Genomic DNA, 26,802 nt, shown 5'->3' on the forward strand with positions numbered 1-26,802 from the left:
TGTTTACGAGTTGGCAATAAGGCGCCAGCCGATTGAGGGCAGTTTTCCGGAATTAGTGGCCCGTTTGCGTGCTGCCGTTCTTCATCCGGTTGACGTCACGTCGGCGGTTGTGGGAGAGACAGGAGCGGCAACTGAATTTTTGTTTGAGGCTGTTAGAGGCCTTGAGCACACTATTTGTGTTTTGGAGGGAACCCAACCTAGTGACAGTCAGCTGGATTGGGTGCGGGTACAGTTACTGCATTTAACTAATTGGATAGCGGATTTAGGCACGTTAGTTTTGGAAGATCATCACAGAAAATTAACTGTTGAGTTGGGAACTTTGGTGAGCGCATTACAGTTTAAGCTTGCGTGTTCAGAGTTGGGTGGGAGTAGGATTGAAGATAGGGACTTGCGCTGTCAGGGAGAGGGTGAGAGCCAGCCGGGGGTTGTACTGTTACATCCTCTGTAAAGTTAGATGCTGTATTTGTAAAGTTGCCTAACCCTCTGGCCTGTTTCTTCCGGGATATTACTGAATTGGTTGTGGAACCACTTGTTCAGGTGGAAAAATTATCACGGTTATTGGTTCGCTTAGAACAACACGCGGCTGCCTTTCGCGTTCCGCACCAAGTAATTTTGTTGTTATTGCACCCGTTAGCTAGACGTGAGTTGAAGAACGTCCTCTCTCTCATTTATGTATACAGAAAATAACAGCGGTCCTGTGACACTTCCCTACGGTACTCCTCACGGTACCCTTGTCTCTAATGAACACTCACCGTCTGGGGCTGCTACCCTGTTCTGTTACTTAACAAGTCTTCCAGACACCCACATATCTGGGAAGGAGGTAATTCTCTTCCTCCTGAGAATGTAAACGTGTTTCATGTAGAACTCTTTCGACGAATAGTTATGATGCGTTAGTATGGTTTCTGTATTCCATGGCCGGCCGGAGTGGCCGAGCGGTTAAAGGCGCTACAGTCTGGAACCGCACGACCGCTACGGTCGCAGGTTCGAATCCTGCCTCGGGCATGGATGTGTGTGATGTCCTTAGGTTAGTTAGGTTTAAGTAGTTCTAAGTTCTAGGGGACTTATGACCACAGCAGTTGAGTACCATAGTGCTCAGAGCCATTTGAACCATTTTTTTTTATTCCATGTTTGCCTCCACGTGACCGTGATCGAAAAGTTTTTCTAAAAGATTACAGGATCATACACATGAAACTTGATAAGTAAATAGCGCCTTTTAACCGTATATTAATTTTTCTAATTTTAGTATAGAAGTAAATTTTTGACTCACATTACCTTTTAACTCCAAAATTCTGTTTACCACAGGAAAACCAACCACCTTGTACAAACAAGCGCGGTCACACTGCACAACATCCTGATTTGTTTCAGGTGCATAAGCAGACGATTATATTTTGGGTAGATCTTTCGTTGCACGGGTAACGTTTTTAAGTCCAGGGCCAGGAGGAGGAGAGTCTTTCTCGTGAAATAGAGCGTCGAGAACACGTCTATAACTAGTGTTAAGTTCCGAGGTAGAAAAACTAACTGTTAAAGGCTAGGATTAGCAAAGAGAAAATTATGGTTTGAGGTCCAGGGTGGCACAAATTTTCAATTGTCTCTCTACGTTTAATACAATGCAAGTTCCGCGTATCCGAACTTGCTTTGTATCATTACACCTTCACTCACCGATCCACACAGAATTTCATTCCTGTGCATTTAATGCAGCGGTGTCCATCCTTTCAGATTATCTGCGCCACAACGCAAGAAGATGAGTATTTTCGGGCCGTACATAATTTAGGATACGTAACACCAACAGCTGAAAAGAGAAAGAGAGAAAGGGACGGCCGCAGATGCGGCAGGAGTTTAAAACTGAAAATATAATTTTTTTTCATAGCTTTCCATAAACTAAATTTTATGTTTTTTTCCGATAGTGTGATAGACGCTCACTTTTTGAGCCGCACTGATACACTACTGGCTATCAAAATTGCTACGCCACGAAGATGACGTGATACAGACGCGAAATTTAACAGACAGGACGAAGATGCTGTGATATGCAAATGATTAGGTTTTCAGAGCATTCACACAATGTTGGCGTCGGTGGCGACACCTACAACGTGCTGACTTGAGGAAAGTTTCCAACCGATTTCTCATACACAAATAGCAGTTGACCGGCGTTGACTGGTGAAACGTTGCTGTGATGCCTCGTGTAAGGAGGAGAAATGTGTACCATCACGTTTCCGACTTTGATAAAGATCGGATTGTAGCCTATCGCGATTGTGGTTTATCGTTTCGCGACATTGCTGCTCGCGTTGGTCGAGATCCAATGAGTGTTAGCAGAATATGGAATCTGTGGGTTCAGGAGGGTAATCTGAACGCCGTGCTGGATCCTAACGGCCTCGTATCACTAGCAGTCGAGATGAAAGGCATCTTATCCCCATGGCCGTAACGGATCGTGCAGCCACGTCTCGGTCCCTGAGTCAACAGATGGGGACGTTTGCAAGACAACAACCAACTTCACGAACAGTTCGACGACGTTTGCAGCAGCATGGACAATAGGCTCGCAGACCACGGCTGCGGTTACCCGTGACGCTGCATCACAGACAGCAGCGCCTGCGATGGTGTACTCAACCACGAAAATGGGTGCACGAATGGCAAAAGATTTTCTCGGATGAATCCAGGTTCTGTTTACAGCATCATGATGGTCGCTTCCGTATCTGGCGACATCGCAGTGAACGCACATTGGAAGCGGGTATTCGTCATCGCCATACTGGCGTATCACCCGGAGTGATGGTATGGTGTGCCACTGGTTACACGTCTGTCACCTCTTGTTCGTATTGACAGCACTTTGAACAGTGGACGTTACATTTCGGATGTGTTATGACCCATGGCTCTACCCTTCATTCGATCCCTGCGAAACCCTACATTTCAGCAGGATAATGCACGACCGCATGTTCCAGATCCTGTAAGGGCGTTTCTGGATACAGAAAATGTTAGACTGCTGCCCTGGCCAGCACATTGTCCTGAACTCTCACCAACTGAAAATGTCTGGTCAATGGTGGCCGAACAACTGGCTCGTCACAATACGCCAGTCACTACTCTTGATGAACTGTGGTATCGTGTTGAAGCTGCATGGGCGGCTGTACCTGTACACGCCATCCAAGTCCTGTTTGACCCAATACCCAGGCGTATCAAGGCCGTTATTACAGCCAGAGGTGGTTGTTCTGGGTACTGATTTCTCAGGATCTATGCACCCAAATTGCGTGAAAATGTAATCACATGTCAGTTCGAGTATATTTGTCCCGTTTATCATCTGCATTTCTTCTTGGTCTAGCAAATTTAATGACCAGTAGTGCACTTTCATTAGGCCACATCGGCCGCTGGCCTCGGGTTGTACCCGTACGACTGCTACGGTCACAGGTTCAAATCCTGCCTCGGGCATGGATGTGTGTGGTGTCCTTAGGTTAGTTAGGTTTAAGTAGTTCTAAGTTCTAGGGGACTGATAACCACAGCAGTCGAGTCCCATAGTGCTCAGAGCTATTTGAACCATTTTGAACCTCGGGTTGTACACCCCCGATTAATCAATTTCACAGAAGTGATTCTCACAGATTTGCCGCGATTTGCACAATCGTGTGCCGTACAGTGAAACTTGGAAAATAATCTTATGGGGGGAATGGCTTCAGTTAAAAGCAGGAGAGCAGGCGGCTCAGGCATCAAAGGCAACACCAGACAGCGGCAGCAGTGGTGAATGTGGGGAAATGGCAAAACGGAAGAAAGAATGTGGCGCCTGGCGGCCGGAGGTTTTCCGGCTGAAAGCCAATTAGAGTGGTCGGAAAACAGCGCCGCCGAACTGATCGAAGGCGGAGCCGGTAATACACGTGCCTGGACTGTAATCACCGCGTAGCAGCACGCACAAAGCGGAGACGCGTGCATTCCGGCAGCGATCCCTGTGACGAGCAAGTTGTGGCGCCACTTTGGGTGTGTCCTGTGAGTTTCGCCATCACAGTAGCTGCTACCGAGTGCATTATTCGCGCATGCTCTGTTCCCGCTCGTATGTTTACGTGCTGTTTAAAACTTGTATCTTTCTACGCTGGTCACCAACATGATAAATCTACCTGCCATTATATTTCACAGGTCGGCAACTGATTTGGTTAGAGTTGTAATAAGGAAAACCCGGCATTTGCCATAACCAGATTTCCTGGAAACTTTGCTCAGTGGAAGAGGAGTGAATATAAATGAAAACGTTTCCGGCTTATCCTTATATACTTCACTGTTTCTGAGAAAGTGGCGGTCAAAGTTGTTGAGGCAATTTAGTTGCTTTTTGCTCCTGATAAGCTTAGCCAAAATTGTGGGACAGTGTTTAGCGTCGCGGCGTTTCGTCTTTGCGTCCCGTGTTCCAAGTCCGGTTGTTGTTGTGAATTATTTATTTGTATGTATTTGTCAACCCCTGTCTGTAGAAGGTTAATACACGGATGCTTCTGATCAAGTTAGGGTATACAAGGACATTATACTACCTGAAAAATTTTAGCTTTCACAATGAATGTCACACAATTATTGTAAAATATATGTGCGTATGGTATTTTCAAGGGGTCCAATCATTTTAATTCTCGCAGTCTTATATCGCATTGTTATATAATTTTATATTAATTTTTAATTATTACTCTTACGTTTATTCTTGGTGCAGTTTCTTGATTATATCAATCGTACAAACATACCAAACATTGGAATTCCGAAAAACGGGAGCATTGCGCTAAAGCAAGTTTGCCACAGTGAAACTTCTTAGCATGAAGTTCAGTGGGGTAAGAAACGTCGTTGTCATTGCTTAAGATTTCACGCGTTAGCAAAAATCTCGCGACAAACCACGTATAACGTATCATTATCCGAAAATTGACGGCTACAACTGACTAGCAATCAAGATGTACTACAGAAATTTCACCGACGATGATTTGCAGTAATTTTCTCATTCATATACGTACTCTTTTTTAAATTCATTCACCAGTCATATAATTAGTAGACTAATAAGGACAACGTCATATCAATATGCATCGGAAAACGTTTATGTACTAATCTTCTACGGACAAGGCACATAAATAAGAAACAGAAATAAATGTAAAAATAACTATCAGGTTTCGAAGACGGGGCGAAAAAGTGTGAAAACATGACGCTAGTCACTGTGATACAGCTTTGGGTGAAATACTCACGCGCTAAAAGTCACATACAATACCTCGAAAACTTTGACCGTTGTTTGCCGGCCGGTGTGGCCGTGCGGTTCTGTCGCTTCAGTCTGTGACCTCTACGGTCGCAGGTTCGAATCCTGTCTCGGGCATGGATGTGTGTGATGTCCTTAGGTTAGTTAGGTTTAAGTAGCTCTAAGTTCTAGGGAACTGATGACCACAGATGTTAAGTCCCATAGTGCTCAGAGCCATTTGAACCATTTTTTTGACCGTTGTTTTCTTAGAAACAGTGGGGTAGCCTATCTACAGATAAGTAGAGATATGTGTTCCCTTATTTTGACCCCTCTTCCATTGAGAGTACTTTCCGGGAAATAGAGTTATGGCACTTACGGTGTTGTCCTGTTATAAGCCCAAATCAAACGCCACAAGAGACACTATACGATTCTCTTGATGAATGGGCAATGGATACCTGGCGTTGGTTAGATTGGAACTCGGGTTCTGGAGGGGGGAGAGGACGTTGTAGGGACATGACAACCAGTTAGCTCGTTTCATGGGGTCCGCCACCATTTCCTCTCTTGTTAATCTCTTAGTTTCAGATTAGCACTAGCAAAAACGTCCTCATTTACCTACTATCTGGCAAAGGTGCAAAGTCACGAGCTCTTCGGAATACAAAGGAACTCATATCTCTCTGCAAAATGGGCAGCGGAAACAAAGGTGAGAATTAAAGAAGCATTAGCCTGTAGAACGCTGGGTAAAACATCTTAAAAATCTCCAATAGCAGAGTAACAATTGTAGTTGAGACGTTTCTCCCAGAGTATCAAAGCGCCTTTAGAAAAGTAAGTTCGTGAAGCGTCAGTATTTTTACTCTAACGTTGCTTGTAGAAAGCAAATATAATTTAATCCTGAAACAGCCGATCGCTGTGGCCGAGCGGTTCTAGACCCTTCAGTCCGGAACCCCGCTGCTGCTACGGTCACAGGTTCGAATCCTGCATCGGGCATGGATGTGTGTGATGTCCTTAGGTTCGTTAGGTTTAAGTAGTTCTAAGTTCTAGGGGACTGATGACCACAGATGTTAAGTCCCATAGTGCTCAGAGCCATTTGAACCATTTTTGCAGATGCGCAGAGGCGCTTTCAACTGAAACAGCAAACGGTCTCGAAAGCAGCTCGAAAACAGGTGCAAGTTTGGTAGTGACCTCAAAAATTTTAGAAAACTATCATTGTAATTATTTCAAGGTCACAATGGATTCTTCAAACTTCGCGCAATTTCCTTAACACCAATGAGCTGGACTGTGTTTCCTTTTCTTGCCAGAATTTGTCCTTTCTACAATGCGATTTTCTTTTGAAATGCATCCCTTTCAAATTAGAAATAAGTTAATATAACTGAGAAGGCTTCCGCGGCCAGAGTTAGTTGATATAAAACTTTTTCAAGTATCGTACTGCGTCATAACGTAAAAAAGTTTTGGCCACGGTTGAAGTGACGTCATGCCCAGTGAGTGGCAATTGAGCCACATAAGCTGTTCTCACAGCTAAAGCACATCAGTAAACCCGATAGAAGGCCACTGTAACCGTTGCCGAAACGTTGATTTCGCCAGAATAATTCTTTACATTATGACGCGGTACGATACTCAGATACGTTTTGCGTAAAAATAAGTTGTTTCTCACATGCAGTGACTTACTGTGGGCAGTGTGCATCCTAGTCCACATAAAACGCGAGGTCTGCAGTCGATAAGACATGTTCTAACTTATCCAACGTACTTTGCAATAATAGTCTATATGATGTACCACAATCTTCGTTCAGTTCCATCGAAATTGCAACCGACAGTGGAATAATACGTGTGACTTAGGAAATTTTGCTATTCATATCATTAATTTATTCACGTGCTCTATGCCTGAAAGTTTATTGCAAAGTGCTTCTTGACGTGCAGAATAAAAAATCCTGTGTGTGGGTCGTCGTAATGTTTTGCTCTGTCGTTGTCAACTAGTTCTCTAATTTTTTCCTGCATGCTATTGTAATTTCGTTTAAAAGCAAATTAGCGGCACACGTCAATTGTGCGCATGCCAGATATAGAGAATTCTCATCCATCTCTTTAGCCGTCCTCATTCATTTTTAAAGGCTTGTGACCATAGATCACTAAATTGCCTGTTTCTGTGCAAACCTACAGACGTTCGTCATACCACGAACAAATAGCGAAGGGTAAAGGCTTTTAACGACAGGTCACTAGACTGCCTTTTTTTGAGTCAACAGCCACTAGGCGTGCTGACGTCAGTAATAGAACGAACAGCGAAGGGAGAACGCCACTGACACAACGATTCTGCCGAACTTTATAGAGCCGTGCCGACCGAAAAATGCCGCATCGCAATACTGAATAAAATTTCGCGCTTTACCGGATATTCCGAGAACGACCGGGCAAAGCTGAGATAGGTCCAACTGCGCTTCGTACATGGGGATTGCGTGCTGCTTGGAAAGCAGTGACCGGCCCTGACACAGATGAAAACCTGCAAACATTTGGAACAATAAGCAGAACATTTACTACAAAACCGAAAAACGTACAAAAATTAATTTTTTTTAAAACTATGGCGGTAGCATTACTATTCTATGAATGCGAGAATTAGATAAATAAATAGAATGATGACGCAAAAACACAAGGAACGGAGATGAAGTACATGAGGAGATTCGAAATGAATGTAAATGCAATTAATGAGGAAATAACAATACAGAGGTAGGTGAAAACAATATGTGAGTAGAATCAGAGGTGGAAAATCGTGACCTACAACGTGAAAGGAAGCAGAGACGTAAAGTTGACCAAGGAGACGATGGACATAAAATTTATGAACGCGAAACAGGTGAAGCCTAATGTCTATGTATTAAATAACAACGACGATTAGTCTTTTTGTCTTAGTAATTTTTGGGCTCTGTGCCTCCCTCTAGTATCAAAATAATTATTCTAAAGTATTCCAACAAACGCCAACGGCCTTGCTGCAAACACTGGTTCCCGTCAGATCACCGAAGTTAACCATTGGTAATCTTCGCTAGCGTTTGGATAGACAACAGTCTTGGTCGGCTGTGCGCTGTTGCCAAACAAGGTGCACTCAGCCTTTGCGAGACCAATTGAGGAGGTACTCGACTGATAAGTAGCGGTCCCGGTCACGAAAACACAGAACGGCCGGGAGATCTGTGTGCTGAACACATGCCCCTCCAGATCCGCATCCAGTGACGCCTTTGGGCCGAGGATAACAAGGCGGTTGGCGGTACCGTTGGGCGTTCCGGGGCTTGTTCGTACGGAATTCGTTTTTTTTTTTATCTTAAATAGTGTCCAGTCAACCTGTCCTTTCTTTAGTTAGAGTATTCCACATATTCTTTAACTTAGCGATTCTACAGAGAATATTCTTATTACTGCCGGCCGCGGTGGTCTCGTTCTAGGCGCGCAGTCCGGAACCTTGAGACTGGTACGGCCGCAGGTTCGAATCCTGCCTCGGGCATGGATGTGTGTGATGTCTTTAGGTTAGTTACGTTTAAGTAGTTCTAAGTTCTAGGGGACTGATGACCACAGCAGTTGAGTCCCATAGTGCTCAGGGCCATTTTTTTATCCCTATTACTCATTTTAATCGTCATCATCCTTCTTCACCACAATGTCTCAAACACATCACTTCTTCCCGCCATTCGATGATTCTCCACAGTCCATGATGCTCCAGGCGCACAACCTTAAAGATTTCTTTCTCAAAAAACGGTTCAAATGGCTCTGAGCACTATGGGAGTTAACATCTTAGGTCATCAGTCCCTTAGACTTAGAGCTACTTAAACCTAACTAACCTAAGCACATCACACACATCCATGCCCGAGGCAGGATTCGAACCTGCGACCGTAGCAGTTCCGCGGTGCCGAACTGCAGCGCCTAGAACCGCACGGCCTCCACGGCCAGCTTTCTTTCTCAAATTATGGCCTATGATTGTTAGTAAAAGACATCCTATTTCGAGGAACGCTGTCTTTAGGGCCATTTTTCATTTTACGTCAACGTTAGCTTCGTTCCAGATGTGTTATCCGATTAAAAGTATCCGGAAAACCGTATGTACCCGCAATTGACTGCTAGACGTTGCGAAAGGCGTACAGACGGGTTAAAAGCAGGGGGGGGGGGGGGGGGACATTGTGTTTTCATTAGAAAACTAGCAACATCAGAATGCGTCGGTCAGGAGGGCGCAATATGAAAATCCATCAGGAAAAACTCAACCCATCTACCGCTGCACAAGTGGACTGTTGGTGACGTGATTCTGAAGGGGAAACGCGAAGTGACAAGTACAGCTAAACCAACACCTGGAAGTACCTACAGGCTGCGACCCTCGAATATTGCACTTTGACCTAGTGCTGGATAAAAGTAGCAATAGTTATACATCCAGGATGGGATAGAATGAAGGCGGTATTGCAGAACTTACGTAGTATGAAATGAGCTTTTTAATTTAGCTATACTGAAAATTTTTAATGGAAAATTATCTTTTGTGGTAATGAAAATTTAATTATTCAGAATTCCTTTTACATTTTTGCGAATTTGTTATCCAGCCCAGGATTCGATTCCCATTACTGCCAAGTACTTTTCCTCGATGCGAGGATTGGCACTCAGGCTCGTGATCCCAATAGAGGACTACTTGGCCGTGTAGTAGAGGCTACACTGCCTGAACAGTCTGCAAAGCGGCCGGACCACCTGACACTCCATACGGTATCCGCATGATGCCGCAACGCTCAGCATAACACGGCGGCCGGTCGACATCCCTTGAGTCTTCTAAACCTGTACGATGAGCACATTTCTTGCCCGTATCGGGCTGCACTTACTAACAATTGAATGTATTTTGGACGTTCGGAAATGACATTTTTTCGTCAATGCTTCCCTTGTCATTACCTGCACTCACTTTATATTCTCTTCCGTGTTGGTGTGATTTTGATCTCCAAGCAGCGAAACTCGTATATTGCTTTTCTTCTCTCATTTCCTAATTTATATTCCTTACAGTCGTGTGAATTAGTTTCAATACTCTCCTTTACCATTGTTTTACTATTATATGAATGCGCGATGTCACCCGGACGCAACAGCATAATGCTAAAAACAGTGATGTATCTTCCACAAAAACATTTGAAGATGAACCTGAAAAGGTTCGAAAACCGGTTCACAGAATAAGAAATAACCATTCAAAAAAGTTTTATGAATTTACATTCTGAGTGTATCTGTTAGGAAATTATTCGAGAACAAACACACACACACACACACACACACACACACACACACACACACACACACACAGACACAGAGAGAGAGAGAGAGAGAGAGAGAGAGAGAGAGAGAGAGACAGACAGACAGACAGACAGAGAGAGACAGAGAGACACAGAGAGAGAGAGACAGAGAGAGAGAGTGTTGTTGGTAAGTTCCTATGAGGTCATCGGTCCCTAGGTGTACACACTACTTAAACTAACTTATGCTAAGCACAACACACACACCCATGCCCGAGGGAGGACTCGAACCTCCGACGGGGGAAGCCGGAGAGAGTGTTCACAGGATGTTTGATATAATTGAAAATTTCTTCCTATGTACGAAAAAATAACCAAAATAGCATAAATTAGGCTTCATTGTTGAGAACTGACTTCGGAAAGTTGTAACTGTCATCCTTGTGTCTTCAAAAATTATTTGTTACAAAAGGTATTATACAGTGACTTTATATTTCATACCATATTGTCAATATGATGGAAAACGTGCGGCTCATTATGCACAGGTTTGTCGGCAGTAAAACCATTAGGTAAAAAGCACCTTGTACAAATAGGCTCTAAAATTCTGCGTGGTGTCTGTCTGTTCTATATCGTGTCTCCCTACCACTTTCGCGCAACGACGCTCTGAGCGTGTTTTTTTTAGGGAATTGACTAGTTTGAACCTGGGACCTGTTGCTGGTAAGGAGACGTCAGACCACACATGACATGTAGAATTCAGAAGAGTTCAGTGAGACTAGCGATGATATAACCAAATACTTAATGATTTCAGCGTCAGCTCCACTGCACTCCCTGTAAAGGAATCTAAATACTACCTAAATTTAGTGGAAGGGGTTCAAGGCTTTCCTAATTTTAGTTAGCTGGTAAAATAACGTCGAAAAAGCAGTTAAGTTTACCATTTGAAATTTTATTCTACTCACAAAACATTGTTTATAAATTGCACTATTGATAGAAGGAAATGTTTTAATACAGGATGGTAAAAACCAACTGCGTTCAACAAAAATGTGAACGAACATTCCCTGAATGGGTTTCCAAGTTCTACAATGGATCGAAGGATGACCTATGCCATATCACATCTATAATCTAGGTTTAAATTAAGTTTCACAAGAGAGAAAACTATCAAAATGATCTACAGTGACCCTCAATTATCTTTAATTACTTATCTAACTTGTCGTAAATTACAGTGGCTGATGTGGCTTCTCAATAACTATATAACAGAAAAATCATCGCGTTTCAGATTTTTACTTCAAGTGGCAAATGTGAACACCATGAGCTTTAATTGACGATCGACACTAGTATTACGCAAAAAGGGGGTATAACAGATGAGACTTCTGCAGTTCTGAGTGAAGCTTTATGCACTGTTATGTGGCATCGCGTGCGTTCATTACCTTGTCGGTGTTCGTCAGGGGGCGGCGGCCGGCGCAGCTCCATACAGCTCGCCATCTCGGAAGCAACTCTCCCCTAACTTCTCCCTACTACAATTTACCGAAGTTGGTTTAAAAAAAACTATCTGGCTGTGTTTTCATTTGACCAATCAGGGTATCAGGGTCTCAATGTTAACCTTAAGCTCTACCTACAAAAATTCTGTCTATCCAATGAGAAAAGTTATACTTTTCGTGGTGGGGCAATGTTTTTAAAGTTTGCAACGTAACAGAGACGCGAAAAAGTCTCACGCTACAACTTGCGGGTGGTGTGGCCCTTTTAGTGCTATCGTAAGATCTATACTGTTCTTCTGAAGGGCTCTAGCTTTTAACATGTGCTGGGGGGTGGTCCTGACGTAACAGAGACGGAAAAAAGTCTCACGCTAAAACTTGCAGCTGGCGTGGTCCTTTTAGTGTTATCGTAAGATCTATACTGTTCTTCTGGAGGGCTCTAGCTTTTAACATGTGCTGGGGGGTGGTCCTGACGTAACAGATACGCGAAAAAGTCTCACGCTAAGGCTCTAGCTTTTAACATGGACTGGGGGGTGGTCCTAACGGTTAGCTGGAAACGTGGGTATCCGTCCCTTATCGTAGGGCCTTCTAAACTCAACACGGTTCTGCTCTCGCCTTCTGTTCTCGTTTCTCCCCTCGGAACTGCGTCTGTCTCACGGTGGGAAGGTATGACATGCATTTAGGCATTCTTGTGTTAGTCTGTGGTATTCCATTTGCTCACTCGTTACTGATATTACTTTGGCTAATTTAATGTTACGATTTATTCGGAGCTATGTGACATACTACTGGATTTGCTTATCATGTCAGTGTTTTGATGGAAGATGTTGGATTTGCCTGACACCTTACAATGCATGTTCGCATACGTAGCACTTAATGAGATTTGTTAACTCTTCGAGCACAAGGTAAAATGAACTTTTGTACCTTCATTTATGTTTCAGTGTCATGTTACATGCGTCTTGGATCCACTTAAGAAGTATACGATGTAATCCACGTTTGACGAACTATATGGAGCAACGCAATGATAATAATAAAGATTAATTACTGCGAAATCAGTTATTCAATGTTTCTTCCTAAGTAAAATATGGGCCATTCCATGGCGAGTGTTCTCCAGGCTCCCGCATGAACATCATGGCCTTTGATGAAATTTTGTATGAAGAATCACACATGTTCTCAATGAACGATGATAAAGTTTCACGATCATTAATTCAATACTTCTGAAGATATAGTAATTTATTTGACTCCATAGCGCAGCTATCAGTAGTTCACCAACGAGTTTTCCACAACTTTGAGACATAATATCACCGGTAATATTTTCAAGAAAGAAGCAAAACTATGTGATGTACTTTCCACGCTATCTTCAGCAAAATAATGTAAAAAAAAATCCTGGATGATCTGAATGTGGATAACATGAAGCGAAGTCGGCCGAAGAAATAGACGCTGGAAAAAAAGTAATATTCACCTTTTTATCTCACCGGATGTAACTATGGGAAGCACCTGAAATCTTGCACGTAATAACTCACCAATCTTGGAATCTTGGAATCAAATTTTATTCTCCTACTAATCTCCAATAGCTTAAACATTGAGGGCAAAGTTGACGGTTTTTCTAAAAACGACACACAAGTCTTCTGCAAACTCTTTTAAGCCGTTTTCATTAGAAAGATCATGTTCTAAACCACCTAAAAGACTACATCTGGTTTTGCAGTGCGAGCATGTAAGGTACTGAAATACAGCATGTTGAAGCAAAGATATCGCTCGATCCTTCTAAGTTCTCAATATTAATGAAGTTACTGTTCTTAATTTTTCTCTTGAATTTACTGTTCCAGCTATTATAGCGCCGTCCTTTCCTGCTCGCTGACATGCTACAATTATGTTAATTAATTCAATGTCTGTTCTTTTTCCCTGAACTGGATACTCAGCAAATTCATTTCCCCGTAACAGCTAAAAATTATTAAAAAGACGTCAATCCCTTGTAAGTGAAATTCTTGAGAGGGCAGACACCTCCGCAGGACCGAGCTCTCCCCTAGAGCTAGTAGTACGGCTTCCGTTTGCTTTCGTTCAGCTGGGCCAGCGTTTCCGGTATCCGTGCAGGGATGAGTCCCCCTCCTAGGGGATTACCTTAATAGGATTAACAGCGAGACATGGCCGGGATCCGGTGTCGGGATGAAGAAGGGCGCGAGCGCTATCTCGCCGGAACAGCGTGGAGCGGGCGCTGCAAAGTCTTGAGAGACGCACGAAGCGAAGAGCGTGCCGATAAAACAGCGGTTCCTCTTTTTGTTCCCACCAGGAGTCTTCAGAAGCAGCTTGGCAGCCCTCTACCAGTGCAGTCGGTCTCACTGTTGTCTGGTTAGCTGCCGAGAGTATCAGTGCACGAGCCGGAAATTGTTGCAAAGTCTCTCAGTGTTACGACCATGGAAGTCTAGTAGTATCTCATATAGGTGACATATGTTTTGTTAGCGTGATGTACGTAGTCGCATTTCGCTACGGACATGAACGAAACATGCTGACGTAAATGAAAAATGTTACACCAGGAATCAACACTCCAATGTTTATCAAACCTTGTTCTGACGTAACGAGTATTAAAAAATGAAACATTCATTTTGTTTTGTACATAAATCCGCGTAGTCAGCGCGTACACAACTTTCCCAATTGAGCGCGCCCCGCTAAGCACAACAGCGCAGGCACAGCGCTCGTCCGTCTCCGCACTACGAGATGGCGCTGTCTTAGAGACGGACCAAATTCTACTTCCGCCGATCCGCGTATTAATATGTAACGCAGTCAATGAGATTGCTGCTAACGTAGAACCTTTTCTCCTCGCGGCTCACACTCGCGCAGTGATACCTGAACGCGCGAGGTATTATAACGAGTGTACAGACCTCCGATTAGTCAGTCGGCATTAGTCTGTAGTCAAGTTTCAGTCTGCGCCTAGTAAGATTATCATATTCCTGTACATAGCCATGAAGATAAATGTATAGACACTTTTGTCAAGTATCACGACCAAAGGAACTTCATATTGTCAATTGTAAACAGCATCCAGAATCAAGTTATGTAATATCTATGATTTTTATTATTTTAATAAATGTGTGTGAAAAATAATCAAGTTTTGTTTAAAGTTGGTCACCGTCAATCTGCTACTCTAAGCGTGCAAGTGGAATTTCTATCCTCTGACCTAACGGCAGAAGATAAACACGCCACGATAAGACCACAAGACAAATTGCTGACACTCGCCTACTTCGTTAGAGCGACAAGTCGAATAATCTGATGGTGTGTGTACCGAAGTTCTTACAGTACGCACACCACACATTTCATTTGGAACTGATGTTCATCATCAATATCAGTATAAACTGAGACGCTCACAGGCACTAATACAAGCTTGTATTCACTGTGGCACTCCATCGTCTGGCCACGAGTGGCCTACCGGGACTATCCGACCGCCGTGTCACCCTTAGTGGAGGATGCGGGTAGGAGGGGCGTGGGGTCAGCACACCGCTCTCTGGTCGTTATGATGGTATTCTTGACCGAAGCCGATGCTATTAGGTCGAGTAGCTCCTCAATTGGCATCACGAGGCTGAGTGCACCCCGAAAAATGGCAACAGTGCATGGAAGCTTGGATGGTCACCCATCCAAGTGCCGACCACGCCCGACAGCGCTTAACTCCGGTGTTCGCACGGGAACCGGTGTATCCACTGCGGCAAGGCCGTTACCATTCACTGTGGCATATTACTTATTTCTAAAATTTCGGGAAGCGTTTGATTCAGTGTCCCACTGTAGATTGTTGACGAACGTCCAAGCATACGGGTTAGGTTCCCAGATAAGTGAGTGCCTCGAAGACTTTATATGTAACAGAACCCAGTACGTTGTCCTCAACGGCGAATGTTTATCAGAGACAAAGGTCTCGTCAGGAGTGCACCAGGGATGTATGATAGGACCACTCTTATTCTCTATATACGTAAGTGATGTGACGGAATAGGTGAGTTGCAGTCCTCGGCCATTTGCTGGTACGCTGTCTCGTACGGGAAGCTGTCGTCGTTTAGTGACTATAGGAGGATACAGGCTGTAGTAGTATCACTCCGTCTACAGGCCACAAGTGGCCCATCGGGACCATCCGACCGCTGAGTCATCCTCAGCTGAGGATGCGGATAGCAGGGGCGTGTGGTCAGCACACCGCTCTCCCGGTCGTTATGATGGTTTGCTTTGACCGGAGCCGCTACTATTCGGTCGAGTAGCTCCTCAATTGGCATCACAAGGCTGAATGCACCCTAAAATATGGCAACAGCGCATGGCGGCCAGGACGGTCACCCATCCAAGTGCCGGCCACGCAGGACAGCGCTTAACTTCAGTGATCTGACGGGAACCGGTGTTTCCACTGCGGTAAGGCCGTTGCCACAGGATACAGGATGGCTTAGACAACATTTCCAGTTGGTGTGATGAACGACAGCTTGCTCTAAATGTAGAAAAATGTACGCTAGTGCAGATGAATAAGACAAACAATTCCGTAATGTTAAAATGCAGCATTAGTAGTGTGCTGTTTGATATTGCCACCTCGATATGAAATGGAACGAGCACGTTACGTCAATGGTAGGGAAGGTGTGATATTCATGCCAGAGGCGGCCCGTATTTTATTTTTCTAGAAGCTCACCTTGATACAGCTAGATGTACGTGAGGTAGGATATGGTACAAAAGCGGAGTGAGGTACAAGTGACAGATGGTACAGTATATATGAGTCCAGTGGGAGAGTCCGCCAATTTTACTGAACTTGCTTCTGATTGGTCGGCAGATTCGAGTGCTAGGCGCCAAAATGCATAGCTTCTCTTATTAATTATTTATATACTTTTCATTGTATTTCACCCAGTTTTTAGTATGACAATCCCTCATGGTTACCCTACGAGTCTATCGTTTTTGTTTATTTAATTTCGCTAGTTTTGAGAAACATAAGAGTAACGATATTGTAAGCGAAGTGCTTAGGACACCTTCGGGTCGCTTTGGGGCTCCTGGGAGACGAAGTACTTCGGCTGCGCTGGTCACTCTGTCTCGGGATTTCTGGAGGGACGGGCTCTATATCGGAAGTTGGATGGAAAAGTTAGCGTACAATTAAGAAAGCTATGTCGAATGTTGTAAAAGACAGTGTAAAATGAGTGAATACTTAAATAATAACCAAACAGGATACATTAATGAGAAGTGTTGCTTACTATCATTGTCAGTACTACAGATCTTGCCCTCTGCAGATACAGAGACTAACCTGGGCAAGTAGCATCCCATAAAACGCACAGTGACAAGTTCGAGATGACAGCGTAGCAGCCTCCTCCGAAGTCGATCCCACGACCGACGAGCTGTGTTTTGCGCTGGGTCACAACCTTAGAAGACGGGAAGGTGGTGGAAAGAACGGTTAGAGACTCTTATTCAATCTCTCCAGCGCCCAGATCTGACATCCAAATGAGGCATAATTTATAAAGTCGAATGGTCAGCTTCGTTTTATTGGGAGAATTTTGGGAAAGTGTGGCTCATCTATAGAAGAGATGTCAGACAGACCACACATTCTCCAGTACCATGCGATTGTTTCGGAACCTCACAAGGTCGGATTGTAGGAAGTCTTCGAAGCAGTTCGGAGACGTGATGCTACAATTGTTACCTACTGTTTCGATCAGCACGCGAGTATTACGAAGATGCTTCGTGAGCTCAAACTGGAATCCCTGGAGAGAAGGCGGCGGTCTTCTCGCGAGGCTGTCTGGAGGCTGGCACGAAAGTGTACGTTTACCCACCGGGTCCCAGACATACACTCTGGGTGAAAATTTAGGGGTCTCGGAAAGACAACCAAGGATTCGTGCATTCCTGAAGGAATTTATTGTGTAAACTGAAGCGTGGGGTCCTACATTATCGTGGAACATGGCGTGTAGTACTATTGCCATGAAGACAACAACAACATGGTTTATCGGTCACGACACATGTTGATGAGTACAAGCCTCCCTTCAGTTATTACCTAGTACGTAGAGGTACCGGTCTAGCGAATTGTTGCTTCCTATGAACCTTCAGCAGGACGTCTACGGACATAATGACGGTTATTTGAATTCTACAAAGACAAGTGAGACACAGCTTAAAATCACAGAATGTCACTCTGTGCACCATTTGGCTCTGCATTAGTACCGGCCAAGAATTCTGCTCACGTATGTATTACCGCTCAACCTCACTGCGAACGCACCGCATAAAAATGGCAGTGCAGTCGCCCTGCACAAAATGGTTCAAGTGGCTCTGAGCACTATGGGACCTAACTTGTGAGGTCATCAGTCCCCTAGAACTTAGAACTACTTAAACCTATCTAACCTAAGGACATCACACACATCCATGACCAAGGCAGGATTCGAACCTGTGACCGTAGCAGCAGCGCGGTTCGTTGAAACGCCTAGAACCGCTCGGCCACAAAGACCGGCCCTGCATAAGATTTGGTGTTGTATTTCACATTATATAACACCATAGTTCGCAAACAAAGCAAAATGGTATTTAATTTTTTTGGCGCGCTATATATAAAATATAATCTTTATCAGGTACTAACTGTTGGCCTCCAGACAGACGCAGACGATTTCACAGATTTGCGCACTCAGGTTGCTACGTAATCATGTCTTACTCAGTTTCGCAATGGAAAAATGATCGTACACACACAGTTTTTATCGAAATATTTTGTCATGTTGGCAAAATCATTATGGAGATTTGTAAACTCTGCCCAGAAAAACAATGCAGACGTCGTGGACAGTTCTGACCGAAAGGGACTCGTCTTTCACATGGGAATTACACTTCAGATCAGTGAGTTACATTTCCACATGCACAAGAGCGCTTTCAACTGAAACGGCAAACGGTCTTAAAAACAGTTCGAAGACAGATGTAAAACTACCAGTGTGCTCAAAATGTTTAGAGAACTATCCTTGTTAATATTCCAGAGACATATAGAGTTCTGTAAACTTCGTGCTTTCTTCAATGCCAGTGAATTTAAGAAACTGGATTGTGCGTTATTTTTGGAAAAATTGTCCCTTCTACAGTCTGATTTTCTTTTTAAATGCATGCCTATAAACTCAAAATAGGCTGTTACTCACCTTGCAATGGTCGACTGTGCGCAATGGACAGTCTTTCTTCGCTTGCTGAACGCCTCCAAATTTAGTTCACACTGCTTATTGAGGCACAGAATAATGAATCCCGTGTGTCAATCGTAATATATTACTCTTCTGTTGTCAACTAATCTTTAAATTCTTTTTGCGAAATTTTCAGTGACCATCGCTTAGGTATCTGCATAGAACACTACTGGCCATTAAATTGGTACACCACGATGTTGATATGCTACAGACGCGAAATTTAACCGACAGGAAGAAGATGCTGTGATGTACAAATGATTAGCTTTTCAGAGCTTTCACACAAGATTTGCGCCGGTGGCGACACATACAACGTGCTGACATGAGGAAAGTTTCCAACCGATTCCTCATACACAAACAGCAGTTGGCTGCGTTGCCTGGTGAAACGTTGTTGTGATGCCTCGTGTAAGGAGGAGAAATGCGTACCATCACGTTTCCGACTTTGATAAACGTCGGACTGTAGCCTATCGCTATTGCGGTTTATCGTATCGCTACATTGATGCTCACGTTGGACGAGATCCGATGACTGTTAGCAGAATATGGACTCAGTGGGTTCAGGAGTGTAATACAGAACGCCATGCTGGATCCCAATGGCCTCGTATCACTAGCAGTCGAGATGACAGGCATCTTACCCTCATGGCTGTAACGGATCGTGCAGCCACGTCTCGATCCCTGAGTCAACAGTTGCGGACGTTTGCAAGACAACAACCATATGCACGAACAGTTCGACGACGTTTGCAGCAGCTCGGAGACCTTGGCTGCAGTTACCCTTGACGCTGCATCACAAACAGGAGGGCCAGCGATGGTGTACTTAGCGACGAACCTGGGTGCACGAATGACAAAACTTTATTTTTTAGGATGAATCCAGGTTCTGTTTCAGCATCATGATGGTCGCATCCGTGTTTGGCGACATCGCGGTGAACGCACATTGGAAGCGTGCATTCGCCATCGCCATACTGGCGTATCATCCGGCGTGATGGTATGGGGTGCCATTGGTTACACGTCTCGGTCACCTCTTGTTCGCATTGAGGGCCCTTTCAACAGTGGACGTTACATTTCAGATGTGTTACGACCGGTGGCTGTACCCTTCATTCGGTCCCCGCGAAACCCTACATTTCAGCAGGATAATGCACGATCGCATGTTGCAGGTCCTCCACGGGCCTTTCTGGATATTGAAAATGTTTGACTGCTGCCCTGGCCAGCACATTCTCCAGATCTCTCACCAACTGAAAACGTCTGGTCAATGGTGTCCGAGCAACTGGCTCGTCACAATACGCCAGTCACTACTCTTGATGAACTGTGGTATCGTGTTGAAGCTGCATGGGCAGCTGTACATGTACACGCCATCCAAGAACTGTTTGACTAAATGTCCAGACGTATCAAGGCCGTTATTACGGCCAGAGGTGGTTGTCCTGGGTACTGATTTCTCAGGATCTATGTACCCAAATTGCGTGATAATGTTATCACATGTCAGTTCTAGTATAATATACAGGGTGAGGCAGTGAAACGGCACAATTTCGATAGTGGTTGTCGGGCGCGGAGGGGGGTTGCGAGAGTGGGGGAAGTGACCTTGGGCGTCTAGAGTGGTGGAAGTTTCAGTAGCCATGGAGCGTTGGTCGAGTGCGCAACGTGCATATGCCGTAAAGGCATATTGCAAAAACGCGGATAGTGTGGTTGGTGCTCAACGCGCCTTTCGTCGAGAATTCAACCTGCCGCCACGGGCTCCCGTGCCATCAAGGAAAGCCATTCTCCTTTGGGTTAAAACCTTTGAAGCTACTGCTAGCACAACAAAGAAAAGAGGCGGCAGCACAAAAACAATCCGGACACCCGAGAACATTAATCGTGTGCGCGAAGCGTTGGGACGAAGTCCGCGAAAATCCGCGAGACGGCACAGCGCAGAACTTGGTCTCAGCAATCGATCAGTAAGACGGATTTTGAAGAGTGACCTTCACTATCATCCATACAAAATTCAGGTAGTGCAAGCCCTTCAACCTAATGACTACAATAACCGTATACGCTTTTGCCAGTCAATGCTTAACGTTATTGAACGAAATGAAGAAAGAGTGCATAACTTATGGATGAGTGATGAAGCCCACTTTCATCTTAGTGGGTACGTAAATAAGCAAAACTTCAGATATTGGTCCTCAGATAACCAGCACGAACTTCATGAAAAACCTCTCCATTCTGAAAAAGTAACAGTCTGGTGCGCAATGTCATCTCGTGGAATCGTGGGGCCCTATTTTTTTGAAGATGAAGATGGCAACACAGTGACGGTAAACTCTGGACGTTATGCTGACATGTTGACCATTTTTGGTCTGCCTGGAATTGATCGACATGATCCAGATGCTGAAACACTCTTCCAGCAAGATGGTGCAACAAGCCATACTGCTAATGTCTCAATGGAATTGCTCAGACTTGCATTTCCACGACGTCTAATCAGCAGGAATGGCGGTTTCCCCTGGCCTGCCCGTTCACCAGATCTGACGGCACCAGACTTTTTTATTTGGGGCTACCTCAAGTGCAAAGTCTTCCAGGAAAATCCACCAAGAACAAAAGAAGACCTGAAGGAGCGAATTCGACAGGAAATTAACAACATTCCAGTACAGATGCTACGAAACGTCATGGGACAATTTCATCTCAGGCTTAGACAATGTGTGCAAAACCAAGGACGACACCTCACTGACACCATATTTAAAAAATGATTGTTTTTAAGTTAAATCTTTAATTTCCACTCTTGTACTTCAGATCCATGTTCAACTATTATGATTTTACTTGTAAATAAATCTTTGGTGGTTTTACAAAATCGTGCCGTTTCACTGCCTCACCCTGTATTTGTCCAATGAATACCCGTTTATCGTCTGCATTTCTTCTTGGTGTAGCAATTTTAATATCCAGTAGCGTACATACTGAATTTTCTTCTCCCTCTCTTGTATCATTGCCACTCATTTTTAAAGACTTGTGACGCAGGATTGTTAGACTCCGTTTTGTGCATGCAGCCACTGGGCCTATGGACATACATCATACCATGAACAAATAGCGAAGGGTAAACAGTTCTGATACCACGGCTCTGTCAACTGATAAGAGTTGTTCTGGCCGAAAAACGCCACACCGAAATAATAAACGAAATGTCGCGTTGTGGCGAATACCTCCGGGAAGGAAAGAGAAAAGCCGATACAGGCCTAGTCTTGGTCCGCATGCGGCCTACACACTCGGCCCGCGTGAAGGCTGGCACGTCGTGGCTGGCTCTGCTCTACACCACTCGAGTCTCTGTTCTGTCTGATATAATGTCGGCGTTAAACGACCCGTGCAAAGTGGAATCTCAGTCGAGCTTCCAGTAATCTCTTTCCTACGGTTCACGACATCATACTGTCTCTAACCTCTACTGGGATTTCCAGGAGAAAAATAAACTGCGGATGGAAATCTGTGTCTGAAACTGTCGTCTGACATGGCAACAGTGCATCGCGTTCATAGAAGACAAGGCGTGTCAATGCCACAGCTGTCTCCATCTTCTCTACTGACGACAGCCGCAAAATATATCCAATCAGCCAGTTCTATCACGTGATGGTGTGGCCTAATTGAGTCGGCATGCAAAATAAGATCCCAGCAATTCTTTCCATTTCTGCTGTTCTTGAGATTGCTGCTGCGAAATGAATAGAGCTTTCTTAAATCTGTGTCCCATTTGTTCGGCGATCTTTTCCTTGGTCTCTTTTGGTAAACTGGGCTCCCATCTAGTACTTGCTTTTACCGTCTTTCGTTTTTCGAACGACATGACCAGTGCATTGCCATTCCGATGTCTTAACTCTTTCTATTGTGTCACTGACATTTGTTGTACATCTGATACCCAGAATTTTCTGTCCGTCTTTTTCATGTATCCCAACATTGATCTTTCCAATCCTCTTTGTATTACTATTATTTTCTGAGAATTAACTTATTAAACGTCCATGTCTGAGAGCCATATGTTATTACTGGCAATACACGTAAATTGTTCAAGACTGTTTTCTTCAACTCAGTCGAAATCTTTGCCTTCAAAACAGAAAAGTATCTTCTATAAGGTAGCCTCCCCAAATAACAACATCAAAATGTTTCCGGTTTTCGGTTTCCTTTCATATTTACAAGTTGAAGCCCACAAAATATTGTGTGACTCATTGCAGTTGCGTACTTTAAGCAGATATAATTCCCTTTGTTGTCCATTCATCCATGATGATCCTGGTTTTGTCATATTTCATTTTTATACCAACTTCACAGCAGACTAACGGAAGTTCACTTACCAGTATTTGTAGTTCTACATTGTTTGCAAACAGAACAATATCACCAGTAAACGTCACGGTATTTACAGGTGGTTTCAAAGAACTTACATCAGAGCTCTAGGGGTGATGGATCACGTCAAGGGGAGCAACTCTGGTTGAAACAGTATGTTTGCGGATGATTCCTGGCGATGATGGGCACCTTTTATTATTAGTTATGCCCCTGAGAGGGGGCAAAATTTACGCCTTTGCACAGTTCGTATGCAGTGTGGGTTTCCTGTAATCCAATGACTTCTCCACGTAAAATAAGGAAAGCCGAGCTTAGAGACCGAGCCAGGTGACGCAGTGGTTAGCGCACTGGACATCAGGACGACTGTTCAAATCTGCATCCGGCAGTCGATATCATCGAGATTTAGGTATTTCTGAATTTCTCAAATCGTTCCAGGAAAATGTCGGGATGATTACTTTGAAAGGGCACAGCCGATTTCCTTCCCCATTGTAACACAATCGCAGCAGGCAGGGGAATTAATGAGCGTAATACCGTCTGCCACAATATGTACACGGGAACGCAGTGATGCAATGCGTGATTTACAAAAGAAAGTTTAGTGTGTCCATCCCCTACTTCTTGTAACTGAACTGTAGCCAAATTGCCTACCTCATTTCTCGTAGATGTTGAGCCCAACTGGTTACTTCTCTGTCGGTAGTGAACTATAACGGGTATACAATAAAGAATGCAAAATAATGTCACAGCTGGGCACGTCTAAATACTAAGCATAATAAGAATCGTAAAATGTTAGGATGCCAACTAATTTTATTTTATTTCCCTTATCGCAAATTTAGTAGAACGATTTCTAGAGTCAGTCGCCGGCCGTTGTGGCCGAGCGGTTCTACGCGCTTCATTCCGGAACCGCACTGCTGCTACGGTCGCAGGTTCGAACCCTGCCTCGGGAATGGATGTGCGTGATGTCCTTAGGTCAGTTAGGTTTAAGTAGTTCTAAATCTAGGGGACTGATGACCTCAGATGTTAAGTTTCATAGTGCTTACTGCCATTTAAGCCGATTTTGAAGAGTCAGTCACTCGTAAATGTTCATAACAAGGCTCCTGGTGGTTAATCATTAATTCCAGAGCACCACAAAAATCACAAAAATTCTTCACGCGATCTTAGAACTGATATGAGGTCGCACAAATACGTTTTCCGAGGCAAATTTAACAATTAATTGGGCGTCTTTACGCGGAGTTGCACGTAACACACTATTTCGCGTATTGCCACCTCAAAAACTAATCGTAGACTGCCTTCAAGTAACGAATCATATAAGTGCGTCATCCGACGCCATTTCTCAACACACTATTCTGTCTTTACACGAAATCGGATTTTATTCACGATTTATGTGTTAGCTCCTTAGAAGCCAATCATAGACTACTGGTCAGCTGCGTTAGCAGTTTAGCATGGCTGGAGCTGTATATAAATGTTTAAACGGTAAATATAAATAATAAAAGATTACTTGTTTGCGCCCAGCGTTGGTGAATCCCATCTTTCTTCCAGTACGATACTCTTCTTCTTTGGCTCAAATAGCTCTGAGCACCATGGGACTAAACATCTCTGGTCATCAGTTCCCTAGAACTTAGAACTACTTAAACCTAACTAACCTAAGGACATCACACAACACCCAGTCATCACGAAGCAGAGAAAATCCCTGACCCCACCGGGAATAGAACCAGGGAACCCGGGCGTGGGAAGCGAGAACGCTACCCCACGACCACGAGCTGCGGACTCTTCTTCTTTGCCCTTAGGTTCTCACACTAGGTAACCAGCTGACGCGTCGTTCGATGACACTGCTTTGTGATTCTATTTACTCGCTAACCTCCCATAACAAAATTTTCCTGTAGCATGCATTAAAACAGAGCAACAATAATGTAATAAACGTGGGCAGCGATATGACACAAACGCCACACAATCGTTGCAGTATTTCGAGCTTATTCTCCGTTTCTAATGTTTTCGGCGTCGATGGGATCTTAAACCTTAATCTTACTTCGTTCATTCGGGCTAGATACAGTGATTCCTAAAGTTTCCTTGATGAAAATATCTCTGTCGATTTACTGGAGTAGTTACTATGCAGTTGCAGCACGCCGGTTAGTAGACCCTGCTAGCTCGGTGAAATATCGTCGTTCCAGAGCTACTGAATTCAATAAAAGGATGGTCAGCATCGACGGAAAGCCTCAGCGAACACTTTGTCTCTGACGAAAGTTGTTTTTCCGTGACGTGATATATCACCCCCTAGATGTTTGACGCAAATCGTTTCAAACGCGCTGTGTACTCATACCCACGCATGATCAGCAAGGTGGAGCGCCCGCGGAGAGGTGAAGGAACGGTGGCAACGTACAGGACACGTGGGGGCAGTTTCTGCCGCGGTCTTTCACGCTGGCGAGCCATTTCCGCCGCCGCCCGCCTGCGTGTCGTATCCACTGTGCAATGTCGGCGGGCGGTTGCTGCTTCGGCACCGCCGGCCACGGTCCGGCGTGAGGCAGCGCGGTCGCTGCTAGCCGGTCGGCTATTCCTGGCGTCGCCCCTTACATCACCGCCACCTTCTGCCCAGTCTCTGCCCCGCTTGCTGGATTTGCCACGCGGCTCGCTCCTGCCCTTGTTTCGGCGCGCAGCTGCGCCACTGGGATTCCTCCTGTATGGAGGACGCAGAAATAGATGTCCCTTGCGTAGAGAAGCAGCTGAAATAGTTGAAAACAAATAATTCACTAGCTCCGGAAGGAATAACGATTTGGAGAGAACTCTCCAGTATTCGTCAAACGCAAAGTCTCAAACGAATAAAGGGCAGGTGACTCATGTACACACACACACACACACACACACACACACACACACACACACACTCAGAGAGAGAGAGAGAGAGAGAGAGAGAGAGAGACAGAGACAGAGAAAGAATACCGCACTTTGAGGTCGGCATACTGTTCCTCATCCCAGTTCAAGACAAAGGTGTATCTAGAAAAACCTAATCCCGCCAGCAAGTTTAAAAGAAATGCACGTAAAAACGATGCTCTGGAAACGCTGAAACTCAGTCCAGCATCGCCCAGTAAAGGTAGCATTTACCCTGCGCTGCACTGGAGCTGTCCCATTGGCTTAGGGTTGCCTTATCTAGCTGCGACATCATCGGAACACTCTGAGGTTAGACTGTAAACAGTCGACAATTACACTTTAGTCATTAAAGTACACGTCACTAAACACTTCTCGCCTTATACCGGGTGCTTCCGTAAGTGCGTGCAAATATTCAATAGGACATAGAGAACGCTCCAGTGAACAATTTTATGTGGGGAACCTGGGGTCGGAGAAGCCAACTTAAGACGATATGGAAGTAAATTTGTTTGCCATCTCCTTTACAGCTAACACGCGTACAAGTTTACACGTGCTGTGCTGTTTGTTTACATGTACAGTCTTCATTTCCGCGGCCCGGGATTATCCGAGCGGTCTTGGGCGCTGCAGGAAATGGACTGTGGGGCTGATCTCGGTGGAGGTTCGAGTCCTCCCTCGGGCATGGGTGTGTGTGTTTGTCCTTAGGATAATTTAGGTTAAGTAGTGTGTAAGCTTAGGGACTGATGACCTTAGCAGTCAAGTCCCTA

The 26,802-nt window shown here is 44.5% G+C and overlaps 1 protein-coding gene and 1 pseudogene across 4 annotated transcripts in view; both read right to left on the bottom strand.

Moving 5' to 3' along the window:
- The window catches only part of LOC126483740 (hemicentin-1-like), a 1,186,523-nt gene that overhangs the window by 804,692 nt on the left and 355,029 nt on the right, over nt 1-26,802 (bottom strand). The window lies entirely within an intron of this gene.
- LOC126485508 (5S ribosomal RNA) lies at nt 15,404-15,521 on the bottom strand (annotated as a pseudogene).

The sequence above is a fragment of the Schistocerca serialis genome, chromosome 6 (assembly GCF_023864345.2).
Source record: "Schistocerca serialis cubense isolate TAMUIC-IGC-003099 chromosome 6, iqSchSeri2.2, whole genome shotgun sequence".
NCBI classification, from domain to species: Eukaryota; Metazoa; Arthropoda; class Insecta; order Orthoptera; family Acrididae; genus Schistocerca; species Schistocerca serialis.